Below are 22,593 nucleotides of genomic sequence, written 5' to 3'. Positions count from 1 at the left end.
GAGTTGGTATATTCCTGAAGAAAACAGCGCAGCAACAGGGACAAGAGAAAAAGAAGACGACGGGACAGGCGCTGTCCCGTTGTATTCTTCTCTCTTGTACCTGTTGCTGTGCTGTTTTCTTCAAGAGAGTACCAGTAAAACTTCAAAGTAGTGAACTACAGGTTTGTCGTAACAGTTCATTTCTTAAAAGTTGACCTAGTCGCAGTTCTGACTAGAATAAAATGCGTCTGCTTCCTACATAAGTGAGAAAAGTAGTCTTTTCTTTGCTTGTTTTTTTATGATGAATATCGCGTTTAATTCTTTCTGTTTGTATGATGCATGTTGAGTATGATGGCCGGCTAAACAGTCCTCAGTGAATTGAGTTCATGTTCATGAGTTCAAAATTTTCCTTGACCATTTTAGCACACCGCTCAAGTAAACATAAGCGTTGACCAACAGAGTAGTTAACAGCGGCGTACAGGCAAACAACCAGGCTCCTATTGTGTTCAAGCCCATCGCTGCTTTCATCAACCTTAACAAGTCCCAGCAAAATGGAAGCCCCCATCTCAGAGGTGCCTTGGAGATGATGAGAATGCTGCTCCAGCCCAGAGTAGTTTTCGCTTATGAGGGACAGCTACAAAGTAAGTGAAACTGCAATGCAAGCAGGCGCGCTGAAGCGGACAAGTTGAAATGTTTTCCACTCTGTGCGATGGCTGCAAGCTCTCCTCCCTGGAAAACGATACACGGGTGTGAAAGGCTGAGTGGGTGAGGCGGCAGCGGCTGTGCCCTGCGACTAATACAAGTTTTGCTACAATACCATGTATTGTCATGTACTGTGCGGGGTTTTGTGATATGCCCCTCCCTTTCTTTTGTCTTGTTGTTTCAGTTCCAGTTTTTTTTGTTTGCTTTCTGCCATAAAAATTTGTTTCCTTGTTACTGTTAGCAAGAGAGAAATCTTTTTTTTTTTTTCGAGCCATAAATGTTCTAATATACAAATTCCCCCTTTTTTACGTTATGGATGCGAGTATTTAACGTGTGTCACTTTTCATGGCATGTAATAAATGTTTTGTCTTTTATTTAACACCGGTGTCTGAGTCTGATTTTTTTGCTGTTACTCAGGTAAACACTCATTGAATTGCCATCATGATTAGCATGGGAGATCAGCGCTAGTATCACAGGAAGATTTTTGCCCCTCCGCGGTGGTTCAGTGGTTACGGCGCTCAGCTGCTGGCCCGAAAGACGCAGGTTCGATCCTGGCCGCGGCGGCTGAATTTCGATAAAGGAGAAATTCTAGAGGCCCGTGTACTGTGCGATGTCGGTGCATGTTAAAGAACTCCAGGTGGTTGAAATTTCCGGAGCCCTCCACTACAGCGTCCCTCATAGCCTGAATTGTTTTGGGACGTTAAACCCCAATAAACCAAACCAATCATAGAAGGATTTCTTTCGTGTTGATGTAATAAATCGTGCTAACCCTGTAAACACAGGATGCCGTGCTTCTAGTGCAATATAGATGCCAAGCCCATGTATACACAGAAAGGAAGCCAATGAGCACTCTGGTAAAGTATGTAATAATAATAATAATAATATTAATATTTTTATTTATTCATTCCAATACAAACGCGGGCCTGCCAAAGCCTTAGAAGGCTTGAGTGGCAGCGCCCGGCAGCAGACGGCACACACCTCATGCACCGAACACACAAAGTGCCAAAAAAACAAAGAAAAAGTGGGGGATAAGAAAAGTAAAATAAATTCAAAGAGCGGAGTAAAAAATTTAACAAAAGGAAAAATAAAGAAGACGTAAAATCATAGAATCATAACAGAATGCTGGAACTAACAACGAAGTTTCTGAAGAAAAGCTTTCACTATTTTTTTGGAGTTAGCAGAAAACATTTCTTTAGGTAACCGGTTGAGCACAGAAGGAACATAATGTTTTCGCAGACGCTGGCCGTATCGAGTTCGGACTCTAGGGACGACAAAACGATCACGAGTTCTCAGATCTTTGACCGGAATATACTGTGTACAAAAATCGCTTGTCCAGATATGCTTAAACACTACTGATGTAAAAGTAAGGAGGCATGATCAAAGCATGTGCACATGCCTGGATTTATGCGGTTTAAAAAGCCGAAATGCCCTCACAAGGTTTTAAAAACAGGCAAATGCTATTCACTGAAGGATGAAGCCTTCAGCTGGATAGCACGAGTTGCTAGTGTTATACCAGCCATAGTACCCACATTTCAGTGGGGACAAAACGCAAAAATGTTGATGTGCTGTGTAATAGTGTTCATGACCCCACATGGCTTGACATAGAGGCTTCCAAAGTGCAATCTCTTGTAGCTATGGCACAGCTTCATGACAAACTCTGCAATAGTGGCTAATGCTTAAAAACTGCCAGGGTTTTAACTTCGTTAAACATATTATAGTGTGAAAGCATTCTGAATTCGCCAAGGTCAAATTTTGGCAATGGCCCGGGCCAAATTCAGAGGTCACCATCGTGTTGGGCACGCTCAATTACGGTTGGACATTAGTTTCGATCCAAATTCGCCAAAATGAAATTTCGAGGGTGGCCAGGGCCATATTTGGAGGTCACCACCGAGTTGGGCGCGATCAGTTATGGCTAGACACCGATTTGGTCGAAATCTGCCAAGCTCAAATTTTGAGGGTGGCCCGGCTCAAATTTGGAGGTCGCCATCGTGTTGGGCGCGCTCAGCTATGACTAGGCATCGATTTTGGCCCAAATCTGCCAAGGACAAATTTCAGGGGTGGTCCGGGCCAAATTTGGAGGTCACCATCGTGTTGGGTGTAGTCACTTATGGCTAGGCATCGGTTTTGACCCAAACCTGCCAAGGTAAAATTTCAGGGGTGGTCCGGGCCAAATTTGGGGGTCACCATCGTGTTGGGTGTGGTCATTTATGGCTAGGCATCGGTTTTGACCCAAATCTGCCAAGGTCAAATTTCAGGGGTGGTCCTGGCCAAATTTGGAGGTCACCATCGTATGGGTGTGGTCACTTATGGCTAGGCATCGGTTTTGGCCCAAATCTGCCAAGGTCAAATTTCAGGGGTGGTCCAGGCCAAATTCGGAGGTCACCATCGTGCTGGGTGTGGTCAGTTATGGCTAGACACCGATTTGGTCGAAATCTGCCAAGGTCAAATTTTGAGGGTGGCCCGGCCCAAATTTGGAGGTCGCCATCGTGTTGGGCGTGCTCAGCTATGGCTAGGCATCGATTTTGGCCCAAATCTGCCAAGGTCAAATTTCAGGGGTGGTCAGGGCCAAATTTGGAGGTCACCATCGTGTTGGGTGTGGTCACTTATGGCTAGGCATCGGTTTTGACCCATACCTGCCAAGGTAAAATTCAGGGGTGGTCCCGGCCAAATTTGGGGGTCACCATCCAGATCTGCCAAGGTCAAATTTCAGGGGTGGTACTGGCCAAATGTGGAGGTCACCATCGTGTTGAGTGTTGTCACTTATGGCTAGGCATTGGTTTTGGCCCAAATCTGCCAAGGTCAAATTTCAGGGGTGGTCCAGGCCAAATTCGGAGGTTACCATCGTGTTGGGTGTGGTCAGTTATGGCTAGACACCGATTTGGTCGAAATCTGCCAAGGTCAAATTTTGAGGGTGGCCCGGCCCAAATTTGGAGGTCGCCATCGTGTTGGGCGCGCTCAGCTATGGCTAGGCATCGATTTTGGCCCAAATCTGCCAAGGTCAAATTTCAGGGGTGGTCCGGGCCAAATTTGGAGGTCACCATCGTGTTGGGTGTGGTCACTTATGGCTAGACACCGATTTGGTCGAAATCTGCCAAGGTCAAATTTTGAGGGTGGCCCGGCCCAAATTTGGAGGTCGCCATCGTGTTGGGCGCGCTCAGCTATGGCTAGGCATCGATTTTGGCCCAAATCTGCCAAGGTCAAATTTCAGGGGTGGTCCGGGCCAAATTTGGAGGTCACCATCGTGTTGGGTGTGGTCACTTATGGCTAGGCATCGGTTTTGACCCAAACCTGCCAAGGTAACATTTCAGGGGTGGTCCCGGCCAAATTTGGGGGTCGCCATCCAAATCTGCCAAGGTCAAATTTCAGGGGTGGTCCTGGCCAAATTCGGAGGTCACCATCGTGTTGGGTCTGGTCAGTTATGGCTAGACACCGATTTGGTCGAAATCTGCCAAGGTCAAATTTTGAGGGTGGCCCGGCCCAAATTTGGAGGTCGCCATCGTGTTGGGCGCGCTCGGCTATGGCTGGGCATCGATTTTGGCCCAAATCTGCCAAGGTCAAATTTCACGGGTGGTCGGGGCCAAATTTCGAGGTCACCATCGTGTTGGGTGTGGTCACTTATGGCTAGGCATGGGTTTGACCCAGATCTGCCAAGGTCCAATTTCAGGGGTGGCCCGGGCCAAATTTGGAAGTCACCATTAAGTTGGGCACGGTCAAATTCGAGGCGGCCGGGCTAATTTTGAAGGTAACTATGTGTTATGCTTTTTTTAACTTGTCATGGCGTTGGGTTGCTAGGGGACGGCACAAAACGTACGATGCAAGTGACAAGATTCTTGGTCGGTGTTGGTGAGCGTATGAGTGGATTCGCACCAATAATCGCAGGTATACTTTCTCTGCATACCTTAATTTGTGCCTGAAAAAAATGTGCCAGTGTTCAATTCAAGCACTGTCTAGCACAACTTCGAAAGCGCCTGTGAAACATGTGAAAATTATTTCTGTAATGCAACAGCGACATGAGCAAATTACATAAAACCCATGTTTACGTCTCTATATAAAGAACTTCAACAGTTCCAAGACAGCCGGGGCCAACGAATTGACTGTCATTCAGCCTGGAGATATGGGAAATAGAAAAGTAAATAGCTTCTTAACCGGGGCCAGCTTTCTGAAAATTTCCGTTAAAATTGTTACCCACTTTCTACTATATATTGCACGCACGTCTCGATCAGCCTCAATAGCTGCTTATGTGTCATTGCCATTTAAAAGTAACCTACGTTGTTTAAGCAGTGCCGGCGGGGGCTTTGTATTTAATTAAGTATCTTTAGGGCAGCCCTTAACTACGCTGTGTCGTGGCGAAGTTCATACTGAGTACGAAATAAAGAGCATTGTTGGAGGTATGATACAGGCAAGGATTTGCATTATGCGGCGATATAAATACGTGCCTGCGACGGCAGGGGTGAGTGCTCTGGCAAGCACTGCGCGGAACAAGATACAGGCGCGCTTTGGGGGCTTACAACCGGTTCAAATAGCACGTCAGCCCACTTCCTTCGACGCAACTCATTAAGGCAAAAGCCTTTAATGCCTCATCATTGTCGACAGAAGGTTGTCAGCAGAGGTGTCACGCTTTTCGGTTGGTCGAAATGGTTATGACGCCAGAGTGCGCGGATTCAAAGTAATGCACGGATGCCTGACGCCCCCTTTTGGAGCACACGACAACTAATAAAATAGTTGTTGTCCGCTCCAACAGGGGGCGTAAATTGTCCATGGGTGACCACATTACATACCTCATTACTGCGAACAGAGCCATGGATACAACCGAACTCATCGAAGCAGAGCGAGAGTCGTGCTTCAGAAACAGTCAAAATGTGTAGTTGTAATGTGTAGTCAAAAAAAGCACTAGTACAGCACAAAGTCTCGCAGTCAATGCCAAAGAGTGCGCCAGCCTTGCAGCATTTAAGAGAGCCAAAGTGCCCCCTGAATTTTTTTTCAGGGAAGTGTGATCGCGATTGTGGCGCGCACACTACTTTGCGCTTGGCGCAAGTCCGAGTTGATAAAATTGATAAAATGCTCACGTTAGAACGTGATGTCCAACAGTCATGTGCGCGACGTGCAGCCCGAAACACAGCAACTGGCATATAACACTCCACCAGCGAACCGTGGCCAGCAGCCGTATGAATTCTATGCCATTACCATGCCACCACTCCGACTACACTCGCAACGTTCCGCTTTCACGAGACGAGCAGCAAGCGCGCGTTTTCCGCAAGCGCGTCGAAGCTCACCGGAGACCGCGGAGAAGTAATAATTTTTGCGAGGCCATGGAATGAGGCGCCGGAGGCGCGTGAGAAGAATGAGCAAGAAAGAAACAACGAACGAGGAGACACGAACCAACGTCCGGTTGGACGGCGGCTTCGATAGAGCTTGGCTAGCTGTACAAGCATACGTACCAGGCATGGTATCAGGCTGTACCTTCGCGGCCATGTTGGCAGTTTTTTGAAAAGTAACATCACGCATACGTCATAGGCCTCTCCTTGGTTGCTTCCTTCCTTCGAGTTTCTAGCTACTTGCTTTCTTTTCAGTAGTACAGATGGCGCAGCACACGCAGCCCATGTACGAAGGGGACTTTTCAGAGAAAGTTTCTATGTATTCGAATATTTTATCATTTGCGTCCGTCTGTAAATTAATGTGCATAATTAAACAAAGCGCGAGCGAGCGGTATTTTTGCTTTTCTTTCATTTATTAACGGTGACGTAATCCGTACGTTGAGAAAGCGCATAGCGGGAACACGCGCCCGATACCGCCGTCCGAGGAGCATAGAAGGGCCGTCGGAGTCCGCGTCGTAGTGACAACGGCTGAAGCTGGGGACGTCTACGAATGAGGTAAGTATAGGATTGCAGTGTTTTGTTAATCTCTGTTCCACGTGCACAAAGTTGAAGTACCGACCGTTCGCGAGTCTAGTGGGAGCGTTCTGAATTGATTCGGTCGATGTATATATTCCGTGCACCGACCGGCAACAAGTTTTTTGGCAATGAAGGGGAAAATAAAAGGCGGAGCGTCTCCAGGAATGTCACTCCGCGATATATAGTTCGGCCACCGAGGTGTGAAGTTTAGAGCTCATTTCGGTTATATTTTCGCGACCAGAAAGTATTGCTTGGTACTGCCCCCCCCCCCCCCCCCCCCCGCTTTATTTATTTTTTTTTTGCGATCGCTCTGGTTTAAAATACCATTTTTCCCGCACTCACAGCCCCTATCGCGAACACCGAGTGGCGAGGCATATCTGTGACGAACATGACGGCAGCGATATTGGTGGTACCGCTGTGGAGAAAGAGTGACTGCAGAGCGAGATGATTCGCATCTGGGCGCCGCGAAGAGATGAAACTCCCACTGTCATCTGTAAGCGTTCGTCTTAGAGTCACTATGGACAGATTAATTGTAAAGAGGACTATTGGCTTACTGCCATCGAAATTGCTAATAAAATTTGTTAGCAGTCGCTAAATCTCCCAGTCACATGTGCGTAGAGATTTGCTCACAATTCGCACAGGTGCCGTCTAGGCAGTGGCGATAAGCCTGCGCCGATTGCGGGAGATACGGGTCCTGCTTGGTCGACACGCGACCTTCGGCCGGTGTAGTTTCCGATTGTCTGGACGGCGTCGTCGCTGACATGTCGCGGTCGGTTCCGTGCTCGACGAAGGCAGCAAGACGCAAATTCTCTTGTGGTATTTACTACAACTGCAACTGCTTACAAACAGCGGCCTGGCTAGCTACATACCTAAATGCAAATGCTGCTTCCAGTAGTGTTGAACACGTTATAGAAAAATTACTCCGTCTGAAATGTAGCTGATTATAGTGGCAAATTACAGCCCCATAAAATCAACTGAACATTTACAGAAAAAGTAGTTGATTACTATTGCGTTATTTGTCCTCCAACTTTTATTGCCATACCACAAATTTACTCAGACTGGAATGAACTACTGCGACTTGCTTGATATTTTGTTACGCACTGTTAATTTTCAAGAGGAGTTGTTTTTCGAAGTTTCGCTAATTTTGCCACATTCAGTGAAAAGATGAGCACGTATACACTGAACACTGTCTCACTGTACTCGCTGGAGGGAAGGGCGGTACGAACACCTCGTACAAAAGAAAAGACTGAACATCTTCCACCAGAATGTGGCGGTATGATCTAAATGTCGATGGAGGCGCAGTCACTCTTCGTGCGGCCGAGAGTTACATGTGTTACCAACAAGCCCAAGCTGCCACCCTAATTAGAGATAACAGACGTCATGTGAATAAATCTGCTGTAGAAGTTAGTAAAAAGCGATTGCAAGATGGTGGCTCAAAGCAGGGCGGTGACATTTTACAAGTTCTGGAATAAAAGATTAAAAATTGTATTTCAAGTCAATGGCGAATTTGTACATAACACCGTTGACTCTCAAAAGTGGCTTAAAGAAATATAAAGTAAAAGAACCGATCATGGTGGAAGTTGCCACCACCCCGTTTCAAAGAGGACGCTCCCATCCATCCATCCGTCCGTCCGTCGATCCAGAGCAAATCGTAACTTAAAAAATGACCTTTTCTGAAGCCAAGTTTCTGCGGGCTAGGCCGTGGCAACGAGAGAGAGACATTGCAATGATTTCAGGAGATGTGTGCCTAGTAGTTAGCCTGTCCTGCTACACCAGATAAGGGTGAAGGAAGATGGTGATGAAGAGGGTGGTAAATAAATGTGTGCTCACCATAGGAGAAGACTTTTTAAGCGAACATGTGCGTGAAAAAACGGCAATCTTTGTCTAAAAATCTTTTTTTTTTTGGTTTTTGCTTGTTGTAGTATGCATGAACCTTCCTTTTTCATGACCAAAAAATTTGATATGACAGTCCAATAGGACATGCAGTTGAAGATGCATATATGGCCGGTTCGAATCCGTATCCCAAGCCAGGCTCCAACATGACTAGCACATGCAAGCTATGTGCAACGAGATATCGTATGGCCCCACCTGGAACTCTGATTGACATACGGCTGCGTCACACTTTGGTACGACTGTCGGAAAAACTGGCGCCACATGGAGGTCGGCCTGTGGCGAGTATACACTGAAAAACGACACGTATAAGATTTTCTGAAGTGGCGGTGCTCGGCTCGCTGTGTGCTTCATACGGGCGCTTGATGACGTCACCCTATTTTTTTGGCATTTTCTGCACCATGTATAGTGGTGAGCAGCCTTGTCTAGAGCGCTCGGGCGGTGCACTTCCTTGCAAACAAATCCATATTTTGTGGCAGCCTCTAGGGTCCAGCTGCAACGCTTGCGCGGAAGTAGCGCCAGATAGCCTCGTAAACAAAGCAGGCACGAAAACTTTGCCCTGTAATGAGGGGCTGCTCTCTAATTTCGGTTTTTGTTACCAAGTGCGCACTGCTCAAGCGCTCTGGACAAGGCTGCTCACCACTGTACAAGCACGCACACGCACAAACGGGGCTGGCTTTTTTCGTAATGAGACTAGTAATGCTTTTGCATTAAAATACCACCAGTGTCGGATACAGCCTCGAATTTGCTGAAAATTCCGATTTAAACATGCCAAGTGACAGAAAAATGAGTAGGACTGAGCTACTTTCAAGGCAGTAACGATTTTGAATAGCGCCGTTTCCCTAGCATTGCGGCGCTGCATGTTGGTAGAGAAAAGCTTTTTTTTTTATTGACATGGACATAAAAGGAAATGTTGGTGCCTGAGTGTGGCGCCCGCTACTCTTTTTCACATAATCGGAGAAAAACACTAAAACAGGCCTCACAACGGTCAGTAAAGCGCAGCTACAACGCTCACAATTCACAATGCAAATAATACAAAGGTCACGCCAGAAATGCTAACCTATAGGATACAAAATATACTATGAGTAATGATATTACCTAAAGACATAAAATGATGGTTGGCTTGGTTTGGCTTATGGGGTTTAACGTCCCAAAGCGACTAACGCTATGAGAGACGCTGTAGTGGAGGGCTCCGGAAATTTCGACCACCTGGGGTTCTTTAACGTGCACTGACATCGCACAGTACACGGGTCTCTAGAATTTCTCCTCCAAAGAAATTCAACCGCAGAAAATATACTCTAAGCAACGATATGTCCTAATCACAGTAAATGGTATAAAAAGCCCAAATCCAAGAAATGTCGGGGAAACAAAGAGAAGCAACAATAACGATATCTGACACATCAGATAAAAGATGCAAACACATAATTTATTTATTTATTTATTTATTTATTTCTGATACCCTCATGGCCCACAGGGCATTATTGAGGGGAGTGGTACATAGATATAAAATGAAACTGTTACAAAAAGGGGGTTAACGCATACATAGGCATGCCTACAAAAAATGATAGGCATGATTGCAAAAAAAAAAACTAGCTGCAAGAAAATACATGATTAAAAAAAGCGAAACAATACAATAATTAGGAATACCAACACCAAAACGAATAAATTCACAAAACCAGTCAAAAAACATTTCATGTAAACACAAAGATATGAACTAAAACTTCACCCTTCGTAGAGACATTGAACGGGTACGATGGCAGAAGGCTATTAACAGAACAAAGTGCATGCGAAAAAAAAAAGGAACAGGGCTAAATACACAATATACAAAACGAAGTGAACCAACTGAGGCTATGGTAAACCATATTGTAATGACAACAGTGCCCTAAACTCATCAACGTCCTTTGCAGCTACAATATGTGGTGGTAGGTGGTTCCACTCCGACGATGTTTTTGGAATAAAGGAATTTATGCAGGATGTTGTCCGGCAGCGAGGAACGCCAACTTTCCGTGAGTGATCGATGCGGGATGAAACATATGTTGGTGTTGTGATCAATGCTTCTTTCAGAGTAGAGTTCATGCTGTAAATTTTAAAAAACAGACACAGACGGGACACTTTTCTGCGCAGAGCAAGAGGGGTTAACGATAAACTATTTTTTATTTCTGTGACACTGGAAGCACGATCATAGTTGCGCACAATAAAACGCGCTGCTCTATTCTGAACAGCTTCTAGGGTGTCGATGAGTGTGTTAGTGAAAGGGTCCCATACAGAGTTAGCGTATTCTAATTTTGAGCGCACAAGTGACTTATACAGAAGAAGCTTGACAGTGCTTGGTGCTAAGTAAAAATTGGGCTTAAGGTATCCAAGCATGCGGTTAGCGGAAGCTATGATAGAGCTGACGTGTGCTTTCCAAGTTAGATCTGGTGTTAGAATGACGCCGAGATATTTATAAGATTCCACGGGTGTTAGCAAGGAAGAAGAAATAGTGTAGGCAACGGGACTTGAATTTTCGCGACGGGAAAAGCGCATTACTTCGCATTTAGTCGTATTAAGAGTCATTTGCAATTGTGAACACGAGTTAGAGATAGTGGTTAGGTCTGCCTGAAGTAATTCAACGTCATTCATATTTTTTATTTCGCGGTAAACGACACAATCGTACGCAAAGAGTCCTACTGAAGATGTTACATTGTTAGGCAGGTCATTAATATATACAAGGAACAGCAAAGGACCTGCGACAGAACCTTGTGGGACGCCGGAGGTCACAGGAATGGGTGACTGGTTAAAGCCATTAGCGTGTACATACTGCAATCGGCTAGACAAAAAGCACTCAATCCACCTTAGTGCATTATGGTCAATATTAAGTTTACTTAGCTTGTAAAGAAGTAAGTTGTGCGACACTGTGTCAAATGCTTTGCGAAAGTCTAGATAAATACAGTCAGCCTCATTGCCATGATCAAGTATGAAGTTAATATTGCTCGTAAGACTTATTAATTGTTTCGCAAGAGAAGTATTTTCTAAAACCATGTTGTGCACAGTTGAAGAACGAAGATGACTCAAGAAAGTTAGCTAGGTGAGACAGGATGACATGCTCCATTATCTTGCAAGAAATGCTGGTTAATGATATTGGTCGATAGTTGAGTGAAAGGTGTTTGTCGCCTGATTTGTGGAGTGGAACCACCTTACCCAATTTCCTTACCCAATAATTGCCAGGGCTCTGGAGTGCACGAGCCAAGGCGAACAGTCACAGAATTTACTCACAGAATTTACTAGATACTTCTAGTACCTCCCGACGATGCCACTGTCCTCGAGGAAAGATGTCAGCGCTATGATCGCCTATTTCTGTCGCGCATGCGTCAGCCATGAGCCTATACATTCTGCAGACTGAAAGGCTTTCCATCAAGGGTGGTCAAATCCCTCTTCAGTCGGCTCCTAAAACTCTCATGCTCTGGGCAGTCTAGTAACACATGGGGTACACCCTCATACACATCGTGGGTGGGTTGTCTGCTCGCCCAATTCTACGTAGAAAGGGACTCAAAGGAGATGCCCTCGACTCTGCGTGGCAAGCTCAGCGGAAACGAGCTACCAAGTGACAAGAGGTTTTTGGGCGTTTGGTGCCCAGCTTTCACCGGTCGCAAGCCAGAGAATGGGTCGGAGCCAAAGGTTCACAAACAAAACTAAATTTATACAGCAATGAGACGATACAGAGGATTTCACAATCACTAGTACAAACACATACAAAGTGATTAACAAAATAATGCAACTCATGCAAGGTTATACTCAAGAGAGAATACAATGCAAAGGAAATATTGTACCTACAGTGCACTAACACAACAGAGGGAGGCAAACAAACAAAACACAATTTGTTCACCGGGCACTGCGACAGTCAGACGACCAGAGGTCCACGGCGATGCCGTCCCGCAGGCTGGCGCACGCTGCCTCGTTGGTCCGTGGCTGGGCGAGTGGTGTTCTCCCGGGAGTCGAGCGGGCGCACTTCTGTGAAGCTTGAACGGCGGCTCGGACTAAACTGACAGCGGTCAACGCCCTTCTTATATAGGCTTGGTCCCCGTCTGTTTTACGAGCCAGAGTAGGCGCGCACATACAGTATCGCCCGTGCCGTCTCCTCCTTCTCGCGCCGGACGCGCGCTCCTGATTGGTCAAACGCCGGGAGTACGTGGCTTCCAGGAGCTGCTGGAAATTTCTGTCATAGCGCCGTTGCCGACGTGCTAGTGAAGAGGAGGAGGACATGTCTTACCACACGCAAGGCTGCGCCCTCTCCGCCGGTTTCGAGTAGAAACATCTCCGACATTCTAGAAAAATCGACGGCAATCACCCCGCGCGCCGACTGGGCGAGCGGTGGTGGAGGGGGCAGCCACGCAAACAAGGCTAGTCGCTAACCGGGTTTCCTTCTACCCCGTTTTACGACCTGCGCTGGCGAGATGCGTCCGCGCGGCGCTGTTTCTGTTTCTTTGTTTAAAAAATGCGCCGAATTTTGTGACAATTGGGATTGTAAACTGTGAGAGGGAGTCAATTTGAAAGAGGTTAGCACCTGCGTAATTTCTCTGGAACCAAATTTTTTCGCTCATACCGACTCGCATGTAACTTAAAAGACTGCAGACACATCCTGATAATGGCTGGCTAGAAGTTGTAGCATTAGCAAGAGCTTGCCTGGCCGCTGCATCTGTTGAGTGTTTCCTTGGATAAGACAATACCCGGTTATCCATTGGAAGGCTACTAAATGCTGCATCATTGATGCCTTTGAGAATTCTTTGAGCGTTACGTAAACGAAACTTGTCTTCTGTGCTTCAGAACATGCGCTGTGGAAGGATTTTAATGCAGCCTGTACGTCGCAGAAGATCACCTACCGACGTGGGTCTCCTACTCCTTATCATCATCATCATCAGCCTGACTACGCCCACTGCAGGACAAAGACCTCTCCCATGTCTCTCCATTCTTCGCCAGTTGCGGCCACCGTATTATCGCAAATTTCTTAATCTCATCCGCCCACGTAACTTTACGCCGCCCCCTACTACGCTTGCCTTCTCTTGGAATACACTCCGTTACCCTTAAGGACCAGCGGTTATCCTGCCTTCGCATTACATGCCCTGCCCAAGCCCACTTCTTCCTCTTGACTTCGACTAGGATGTCAATAACCCGCGTTTGTTCTCTCACCCACTCCGCCCGCTTCCGATCTCTTAACGTTACACCTATCATTTGTCTTTCCATAGCTCGCTGCGTTGTCCTTAACTTAAGCTGAACCCTCTTTGTTAGTCTCCACGTTTCTGCCCCATAGGTGAGTACCGGTAAGATACAGCTGTTGTATACTTTTCTCCTGAGGGATAATGGTAAACTGCCATTCATGATCTGAGAGAACCTGCCATATGCGCTCCACCCCATTCTTATTCGTCTAGTTATTTCCCTCTCATGACCCGGATCAGCTGTCACTACCTGCCCTAAATCGACATATTCTCCTACTACTTCCAGCACCTCGCCACCAATTGCGAACTGCTGTTCTCTTCCTAGGCTGTTGAATAATACTTTGGTTTTCTGCATGTTAATTCTTAGCCCCACCATTCTGCTCTGCTTAACTCATTGATCATGCTTTGCAGTTCAAGTCCTGAGTGACTTACTACTGATACTCTGAACTGCATTGCCAAATAAATAACATCATTGACACTGTTGCATGAGACAGTTTAACTACTCGTCGATCGTTCAGCTCTGGAATTACGAATGCTGATGTCGAAGAATTATTGACTCCTGACACGAATATGGTCAGGTTACCGCATGTACATTTGGTGCATTTGGTTAGTAGCAAGCGCCATCATTTCTATTTACATCTTCGACAGACGCGAAATCTTAAGGGTGGACAGCAGCCAAGGATGGAACGTTAAATCTCCCGTCGAATGCTCGCCATTTGAAAGGTGCTGTCGGTGTTGGAAACACTTGGTTAATTTCGCTTTCATCACGATCCTGCTGGCTAACGGGTGTCTTTCATGTTAGGACATTAGACGGGAAATGTGCCGACAAGTCTCAGTTGTTCGCAACACTCAAAATGCCGGTTTCCGTGCCTCTGCAATAATCAGAGAGCTATTAGTCGATCGCGGAACACGAAAAATGATGGTAGATTTGCGTATTTAGGTGAAATGCGAATTAGGTGCGCTAGAAGTTCGGTTTTCACTTCGGTTCTGGTGTTCAGATCCTGTGTTCACGGATGGAAGTTGTTCGGAGATGGATGGATGGATGGATGGATGGATGGATGGATGGATGGATGGATGGATGGATGGATGGATGGAATGGATGGATGGATGGATGGATGGATGGATGGATGGATGGACGGACGGACGGACGGACGGACGGACGGACGGACGGACGGACGGACCATTGACGGCCATTGACAAAAATTACTAGATAGGATAGATACTAGATGGGACACTAGATGCCTTGCTCTGCTCCGACCATCTCGTCGGCTAGCTTCAATCGTTTTGCCCGTTCCTGCCATGGCATCTTCTTTCCAAACCTCGGTTTCCTTGTTTTGCCGCCCCTCATTCTCCGTAGCGTGTAGCCGCTCCATTTGTCCCCTCCCCGTTCCAATCCCGATGGGGTCGTAATGACCGGCCCTCTTAAGGTCCGCCACCGCGGTGGCCTAGTGGTTATGGTGCTCGGCGCTGACCCGAAAGACTCGGGTTCGATCCCGGCCGCGGCGGCTGAATTTCTTTGGAGGAGAAATTCTAGAGGCCCGTGTACTGTGCGATGTCAGTGCACGTTAAAGAACCCCAGGTGGTCGAAATTTCCGGAGCTCTCCACTACGGCGTCTCTCATAGCCTTAGTCACTTTGGGACGTTAAACCCCATAAACCAACCAAACCAAACCTCTTAAGGTCCATACGAACAGATTCGTCGGATGCTTCCAAATATGGTAACGTCTCGTCTCGCGCGTCCCGTCTCTCGCGCTCTTTTGTGCCATGTCCAAATATGGGAATCGTTCCGCGGGGCACGGTGTAAGGGTAGCTTCACCGTGCCGTGGGACAAGGATGCTAGGACGGCGCGGTAATCAGCCGTCAGGAAAAATCACTAACAGCGTTCTTCACCAGGTGCACGTGCACGAACCGCCACAGCTATACACACTTGTTATCGCACTTTATAGTTGCGAATGGTATGTAAATTTAGGTGCAAGCATTGAAGTCTTTTGAAAAAGAGATATTCTCAAGAGTATTACTTTAGAAAAATTCTGAAAATTTTTACATGGTGTACTCTTTTTCTCACTGGAATCATAGTGAGCAAAACAGAATATTTTTCAGTTCTGTCGCATGTGCATGCTGGCGATGATTCGGCGCAGAAAACGTCCAAGTACTTCAAAGGAATTTCTTGAAAAAAATCGAAACAATGAAGATAGTTGAAAATGGCGACACATTTAACAAAACTGGCAAAGACCTCTCAACAGCGAAGGTTTCAGCTACCTGGAACTAATATTAACCAAAATGTTTTCCTCTGGAATACGTTTCTTTTAAGCATAGCAGCACATATTATTGGCTGGACACATAACGGCAACCGGTGCGTTTTCACAATCGAGATTTCTTTCGATTTCAGCTCTTGAAGGGCCATTGCCAGTGCATTTAGCCAAACATTTCGCATGCCGACTTGAACAGTTACAAAAGCATCTTTAGCCTAATTAACCATGACAAAGCGTCCCTAAATTTTACTGAACTGGAATTTTTTGAAGTGCGCATTACAACAAATAAACCGCCCACAATAGATATTATATAAGATTCTCTTCAAGTTATACGTCACATGACCAAGTGGTGCGGCGACTCCTCAGCCCATTTTTAGCTACGTTTCCCTAAAGTCTTGCCATTGCGGTTTGGCCTCACTGGGACAGTTTTTTGTCTCACACTCCCCTTTTTACGATAGGCAGGGTGGTGGGTGGGGGGGGGGACACCATATCTGTTTTAAATTTCGTTTCCCACCCTAACGAATTTAAGCAGTTAAGATATTCCGCGGGGCCGCTTTCTAGACTCCAGTGCAGACTGCTAGGCCTGGGTACCATCCGTGCTTGAATAGTAACCATGCTCTCCCTTTTGTCAACAGATACTTCAGCATGAAGATCTCTGTCACGACCGTCCCGCTTGAAGTCCAGCTCAACGGCAAGACCGAGAAGATCTAGGGATTAGGCAGCCCTCTAACCCGACCAGCAGTGCCACACCTTTGTATGAAGCAACTCCAGGGCGGTATCACCTTGTCAGACTACAACATTCAAAACGAGCCTGCCCTTTCTGGCGTCCGGCTTCTGCTTCTGCTAGAGACATGCAGATTTTTGTCAGGACCCTCAGCGGAAAGACCATCACGCTGGAAGTCAAGCCCAGCGACCTAATAGAGGACGTCAAGTCTAAAATTCAGGACAAAGAGGGTATCCCGCCCTGCCGCCAATTTCTCAAATTTGGTGTGAAAGTGCTCAAGGACGGCCTCAGCGTGTCAGACTATAACATTCAGAAAGAGTCGACCCTTCACCTCATGCCAAATTTGACGCGTGGATGCACGCAGATTTTTGTGAAGATCCTCACTGGAAAGACATTTGCGCTGGAAGTCGAGCCCAACGACACAATTGAAAACGTAAAGTGTAAGATTCAGGACAAAGAGGGTATCCCGCCCGATCTGCAGCGCCTCATATTTGCTGGAAAACAGCTCGAGGACGGTCACACCTTGTCATTCTACAAAATTCAAAGAGAGGCGACCCTTCACCTCGTGCTGCTCCTGCTTGGAAAAAAGATCTTTGTGAAAACCCTCACTGGAAAGACGATTACGCTTGAATTCGAGCCCAGCGAACTAATAGCGGACGTCAAGTCTAAGATTCAGGACAAAGAGGGTATCCCGCCCGATCAGCACCGCCTCATATTTGCTGGAAAACAGCTCGAGGACGGTCACACCTTGTCATTCTACAACATTGAAAGAGACTCGACCCTGCGCCTCGTGCCTAATCAGCATGGCAGCATGCAGATTTTTGTTAGGATCCTCAGGGGAAGGACTCTTACGCTAGAAGTCGAGCCCAACGACACAATCGAGAACGTCAAGTCTAAGATCCACACCAAAGAAGGAATTCCACTCAACTGGCAGTGTATAACCTTTGCTGGAAAACAGCTCGAGGACGGTCACACCTTGTCGTTCTACAACATTGAAAGAGACTCGACCCTGCACCTCGTGCCTAATCAGCATAGCAGCATGCAGATTTTTGTTAGGATCCACAGGGGAAGGACTCTTACGCTAGAAGTCGAGCCCAACGACACAATCGAGAACGTCAAGTCTAAGATCCACACCAAAGAAGGAATTCCACTCAACTGGCAGTGTATCACCTTTGCTGGAAAACAGCTCGAGGACGGTCACACCTTGTCGTTCTACAACATTGAAAGAGACTCGACCCTGCACCTCGTGCCTAATCAGCATAGCAGCATGCAGATTTTTGTTAGGATCATCAGGGGAAGGACTCTTACGCTAGAAGTCGAGCCCAACGACACAATCGAGAACGTCAAGTCTAAGATCCACACCAAAGAAGGAATTCCACTCAACTGGCAGTGTATCACCTTTGCTGGAAAACAGCTCGAGGACGGTCACACCTTGTCGTTCTACAACATTGAAAGAGACTCGACCCTGCACCTCACGCCTAATCAGCATGGCAGCATGCAGATTTTTGTTAGGATCCTCAGGGGAAGGACTCTCACGCTTGAAGTCGAGCCCAACGACACAATAGAGAACGTTAAGTCTAAGATCCACACCAAAGAAGGAATTCCACTCAACTGGCAGTGTATCACCTTTGCTGGAAAAGAGCTCGAGGACGGTCACACCTTGTCGTTCTACAACATTGAAAGAGACTCGACCCTGCACCTCGTGCCTAATTAGCATAGCAGCATGCAGATTTTTGTTAGGATCCTCAGGGGAAGGACTCTCACACTTGAAGTCGAGCCCAACGACACAGTAGAGAACGTGAAGTCTAAGATCCACACCAAAGAAGGAATTCCACTCAACTGGCAGTGTATCACTTTTGCTGGAAAAGAGCTCGAGGACGGTCACACCTTGTCTTTCTACTTCATTGGAAGAGACTCGACCCTGCACCTCGTGCCTAATCAGCATGGCAGCATGTATATATTTGTTATGATCCTCAGGGGAAGGACTCTCACGCTTGAAGTTGAGCCCAACGACACAGTAGAGAACGTGAAGTCTAAGGTCCACACCAAAGAAGGAATTCCACTCAACTGGCAGTGTATCACATTTGCTGGAAAAGAGCTCGAGGACGGTCACACCTTGTCGTTCTACTTCATTGGAAGAGACTCGACCCTGCACCTCGTGCCTAATCAGCATGGCAGCATGTAGATATTTGTTATGATCCTCAGGGGAAGGACTCTGACGCTTGAAGTTGACCCCAACGACACAGTAGAGAACGTAAAGTCTAAGGTCCACACCAAAGAAGGAATTCCACTCAACTGGCAGTGTATCACATTTTCTGGAAAACAGCTCGAGGACGGTCACACCTTGTCGTTCTACAACATTGAAAGAGACTCGACCCTGCACCTCGTGCCTAATTAGCATAGCAGCATGCAGATTTTTGTTAGGATCCTCAGGGGAAGGACTCTCACGCTTGAAGTTGAGCCCAACGACACAGTAGAGAACGTGAAGTCTAAGGTCCACACCAAAGAAGGAATTCCACTCAACTGGCAGTGTATCACATTTGCTGGAAAAGAGCTCGAGGACGGTCACACCTTGTCGTTCTACTTCATTGGAAGAGACTCGACCCTGCACCTCGTGCCTAATCAGCATGGCAGCATGTAGATATTTGTTATGATCCTCAGGGGAAGGACTCTGACGCTTGAAGTTGAGCCCAACGACACAGCAGAGAACGTAAAGTCTAAGGTCCACACCAAAGAAGGAATTCCACTCAACTGGCAGTGTATCACCCTTGCTTGAAAACAGCTCGAGGACGGTCACACCTTGTCGTTCTACAACATTGAAAGAGACTCGACCCTGCACCTCGTGCCTAATTAGCATAGCAGCATGCAGATTTTTGTTAGGATCCTCAGGGGAAGGACTCTCACACTTGAAGTCGAGCTCAACGATACAGTAGTTAGAATGTCAAGTCTAAGATCTATGCGAAACAGGGAATTCCACTCAACTGGCAGTGTATCACCTTTGCTGGAAAACAGCTCGAGGACGGTCACACCTTGTCGTTCTACAATATTCAAAGAGACTCGTCCCTGCACCTTGCAACATCTACGCGGTGACATCGATTTTTTCAAGGCCCTTACTGGAGTAGTAATCATGCTTGAAATCGGACCCGTTAAGGCCAAAGACAAGGGGGATATCACACATGATGAACAGTGCCTCAGACGGAATGGCAAACGTTTCGAGGACGGCATAACTTTGTCATTCTCTAACATTCAAGGAAGGTCGACCCTTCATCTCCTGCAGCGACTGCGCGGCTGAATTCAGATTTTTTCCAGGCCCTCCATGGCGGGACCACCAGGCCTGACGTCAGACTCCGAGAAACAGCCGGGAACGACAAGGCACCCAACCGCTCCGCTAAGAGCGTCTCACCTTTTTGCGGCAAGGAATGAGGACCCTGTTGTTCTAGGACATTAAACCCTTGTCTTCATTTGGCAGTAATGCTTTGAACGATGTGAAATGCCTCCCAGCCGGAGTAGCAACATGTGACATTGTAGGTTGCCAGTTTTGTGACTTGCTACTATAATCGACTGTGGAGTTCACCGACGGCGTGCCAGGGTCACTTGTTTAGATGGTGCCAAAGTGTATGTATGGAGTTTCATCCGGTTGAGGTTTTTTACTGGACTTCTACACTGGACTTCAGCGACTGGACTTCATATTGGAGGGTCACAAAGAGTGTTTTACGATGTAATAAACGTGTGGCACAGTCTGAGCATCGTGGTTCTTGGTGTGGAGCGCACTTGCTGGCGGCGTCCCGAGGGCGTTCGTTCTCTGTTCTATCCGCCGCAAGTCTGTGGCTCTGGCCGCCTGCATACTTGCAGCGCTATGACGACGATGGTCCGCCTCGGCTCTGTCTACGGCCTCCAAGGCACCGCGTGTGATGTGTGTGTGCGGTCTTGTGATTGTGTTAGTGGCTGCCCGAAGATAGGAAAGGAGAGTGTAATATCACTGTCAAGAGCCACAGTCACTCTGCCGCGTGTAGATAAATGAGAGATAGAGGAATCAAGCGGTGAGACAAAGATCCGAATAGATGCGCGCCGCAGCCACCATGCTGAAGCGGCGACGACGTCAGCGGCAAAAACCAGATACCCATAGTGAACGGTGTGTACGTCGCCGCTGGCAGTTTCATCACTTCGTAGGCTTCTACTGCGTAGATATGCATGCGCACAGCTGCTAATCACACGTGGAAAATTGATTTTGAGGACATGAAGGGCGCAGTAAATGCCTTGCTTCTCGGTGGACACCTCAACCTGGCTGTGAAGTAAAGGAGGAAGGAGCCAGTGGACGCAGTAAGAGAGGTGCCATAGTGGAAGGGCCCGGAATAATTTCCACCACCTTGGGACCTTTAACGAACGCTGACATCGCACATCACGCGGTCTCCTTTTGAGATCTACTTCCATCGCAACGAGGCCGCCGCGGAGCAACTGAACTGCGCCAGCGGTGATAAAAAGAGAGTCGATTCTTGGGGACAGCAACCACCCTTTCGCGAGCCGCTACGTGTCCTGTGCCCCTTTTCCTTGTGCTCTTCGAACCAGGCAACCTATCATACCCAGTCTGCTCTTCCCTCCACTCCTCCTCTCTTCCCCATGCCTATCCGGGATAGACAAGTAGTTCTCCTTCGGGCCCCCCTTCTTTTTTATCTATCCCAGTCAAGGAGAGGGAAGGAGAAGAGAAATTGGAAAAGTAACAAATCTTTACGCTTAATGAGGCACACAGAACTGTGGCATGCTCCAAGATCTCGCACAAATTATGGATTTCAGATGGTTCAGTCTAGCATTCCACAGGTTTTAAATAAATTTCACCTCACAATAGAGAAATTGCGCGCACTTTCTAAACTTGACTTGTATTAACTTTTTGTGTAATGCTTGCTAATACTTATCTGTTTATTCCAATTCCTTATGTAATAGAGCTGTTTGAATTTGATGTCTATTGTTTGCAAACTAGCTTCGCAGTCGTGATATTTGTTGCGTGAATTTGCGCTACTCACCTTTGTCAAAGCATCCGCTGTCAGTTATTGGGAGGTGGGGCTATCAAGCTACTAATGTGTAGCTTTTTTCCCATCTTCCCTACCACATCTCATGTATCAATTTTTGCTTTGTGGTAAAATAAACTTCAAAATTCCACCGCGGTGGCACAGCGGTTATTTCGCTCGGCTACTGAACCGTAATACCCGAGTTCGAAATCGACCGCAGCGGCCGCGTTTCTATGGAGGCGAGACGCAAAACGCGCCCGTGTACTGCGCGATGTCAGTCAAGGTAATACACCTGGTGGTCGAAATTAATCCAGAGCTATTCACAACGGTGCTTATTTCTCTCATTTTTGCTGGTCTCTTCATCTCATTGTAGCGTGCCAGCCTAGATAGCTCTGAAGCAACAATATAAGGAAATGTTGCACCGTTAAAGGCGCCCACAGCTGGCCAAAACAAAGGGGAAATTACGGTGGGAGCCCGAGCACCCTTTTTGCCGCTCGCACTCCTTCATGGGGGACGAGGAAGGCATCTGTTCACCGGGGAAGGGGTCTTGGTCTTTTTTGAATGGCAAGTACGGCGGCAGAGCGGTGGGCTTTACTGTGCCCATCACTGCCCGGATCGTGAATGAATGTGAAACAAAAATAATCGCCTCTATGTTATGTTAGCTTATGTGCCGACACCAAAAGACGACATTGAAATTTCGTTAGCGCTCCCAAATTTGAGAAATCGGAATGTCACCAAATAACAACAATGAGCATTTCATTCCTTTTGTGCAGTAAACCCGTACTGTGTGAGGGACCAAACCAAAAGACTCGATGTGACTGGGACACCCAGATACAGCCAAAAAAAATTCATCCATAAAATGCCTTCCTATATTTCTCGACAAATTTTGAGAAAATGTGAGACAAAGAATTTTCGGGCTTTGGCTTGGAGTCTCACATTGGCGCCCCCATTTTCGTGGAAC

At 47.0% G+C, this 22,593-nt stretch overlaps 1 pseudogene across 1 annotated transcript; it reads left to right on the top strand.

The window, feature by feature from the left end:
* Positions 1–6,397: 6,397 nt before the first annotated feature.
* LOC149360524 (polyubiquitin-C-like) lies at positions 6,398–20,369 on the top strand (annotated as a pseudogene). The gene is made up of 2 exons (XR_016288840.1): positions 6,398–6,551; positions 16,541–20,369. The product of XR_016288840.1 is annotated as a polyubiquitin-C-like (transcript).
* The last annotated feature ends 2,224 nt before the right edge of the window (positions 20,370–22,593 follow it).

The sequence above is a fragment of the Amblyomma mixtum genome, chromosome 2 (assembly GCF_055824585.1).
Source record: "Amblyomma mixtum isolate Tamu chromosome 2, ASM5582458v1, whole genome shotgun sequence".
Lineage (NCBI taxonomy): Eukaryota > Metazoa > Arthropoda > Arachnida > Ixodida > Ixodidae > Amblyomma > Amblyomma mixtum.
Note: the sequence above shows the minus strand (reverse complement) of the source record. Positions and strands in the feature narration are given on the sequence as shown.